Here is a 2095-nt window from a genome sequence, read left to right on the forward strand (position 1 = left end):
ATTAAATTCAAATCAAACGCGTATGTAGAGTCAGTGTTGTACGCCGTATAAGAAAAATTTCGGTTTCGCGATAAGAAACTCTTTTATAGTTTCTTATACTCGTTTATCGCGTTATTAGAGTCACGGGAGTGCGAGGAAAAGTGCATCAAGGAATTCTCCAATGGGTCCGGTGGACGAGAGATGCAGCTGGACTATTTGCTACGAAGTAGGAGTGTTTTGGAGCCATCGCAGAACTTCTAATGCTAATTGTTCATATTGCGTACATGCGTCATTTTATTTTAAAATGCCACATATATGTAATATAACAGTTAGCAGGTCGTGAGTTAAAATTTAAAGTCCCTCCGGTGCTCAATCGTGCCAATCGGCACGAGTTACTGGTTGTAATTATTCCAAAAAATTATTGACGAGCACATGAGTTATTCCAAAAAAGGATTATTCCTTTCTTGAAACTGCTCATGAAAACAGTATATTTTGTTGTATGTTATATTAATAGTTCAGGATAGGTCTTCTTGTCTCATCGGTTAAATTCATTTAATTAACAGTGCAATTAATTAATTAATGCACTTTTCCTTTTTATTACGTGTTTCGTTCGCGTTTAGTAGTGGTGAAATCGAGTATTAATTTACTCGATTTTGTCCAATAAAGCATGTAATAAATGTCTTACATGCATTGCTTCGTACTTAGTTTATTAATTCGCGATTTCTTTTTCGATATAATAAATAAATGAGCAAGAAGACAAAAACCYATTCGCGACGGATAGATTCTGGCAATTAAGTGGTGGCTCAAAGCCCAGTTCTTTCATTAGAACAGCCAACTTAATCAAAGGAGTCGTCCGAGATATTTTTTAATTTTTTTTTTATATTTTCAAAATCTTTTTGAGAGTCATTATAAATGACTCGTAGAGTTATAGCCCGCTTAGATTTATTTGAGAACATTTAATTATGTATTAATGAATATTTAGATTAGGATTTTCAGCTTCTAATACACTAATCTCCCGTTTCTCCCCCCATACTTTCTGCGTTCTCATCTAYGCGTGWGCYCWGGTGTTAYACGTATGGGTGAGAAACGGTTGGTATGGGTTTAGTTTTAAGTTTTTTCCCCCCATGTGGCGTCTGTCATTGTGCTAGTGATTGCACGGTGTACATTGCACTTGTGTGTGCGCTAGGTGTGTGCATTGTACATCGTTTCGGATACGTAATACCGCGCTTATTATTTTTTAAAGTTATTGAATAAAAATAACTTGTAGAGTCACGCATACGGTACGAATTTTTTTTTTAACAATCGTTTTGCATAGTAGAGTTTGCCACATTTATTTGCGGAAACTATGATATACTTGTATAACACTAGTATGCATATATACTAGTTTATACTTGTATTTTTGCATTAGTCATATTTGCAATAATCATTAGCCTTGACAGACGATTACAGCAATTGGTACGTACTCCCATAAATTTAGAAAACGCGTTTGAAATGGGGTGTCGGAGGTGCCCCGGGRCATGCTCTCTAGTTTAGGCTTATGCACCCTAGTGGTATGTGTGAGAATCGTGGAGTGAGTGGGTGGGTTTGCATGTATATTTTTTTAGAGCGAATGTGAAACTTTAATTATAAGTAGGTAGGAACCCGGAATTGCACGTGGTATACTTGCACTTTTCAGTGCGAGTCCCCACCTCCGGGTTTTATACGGAATTGTCACAAAATTATATCTTTTTATTCTATCGTGCTTGACTTGTAAATCTCTTTTGTGACAATTCTGTAATATGTATTATGTRTCATGATTCAAAGGTATTTGCAACCATTTAAGAAATTCATTTCTATTTCGATTCTATCTCGAAYGAGATRGAGTCGAAATCAAATCCGCAAAACCTTTGATGAATTGATACTTAGTTTTAAGTATTATAACTAGCACTTCGCACTATCGCGATTTAGTCTTTGAGAAATGTTTTATATAATTCAATATAAAGAATAAATTAAATAAAAATATTGCAAATAAATGCATTGCATTTTTAGTATTATTTTTATTTCAATTCGATTATATTACTCTCAATAGTAAAAGTGCGAAGTGTTAATAGGTCATCGATTAGCATAATTAACTGCT

The sequence above is a fragment of the Polistes canadensis genome, unplaced genomic scaffold, assembly GCF_001313835.1.
Source record: "Polistes canadensis isolate GaletaPanama2010 unplaced genomic scaffold, ASM131383v1 scaffold_276, whole genome shotgun sequence".
In the NCBI taxonomy this organism is placed as follows: Eukaryota; Metazoa; Arthropoda; class Insecta; order Hymenoptera; family Vespidae; genus Polistes; species Polistes canadensis.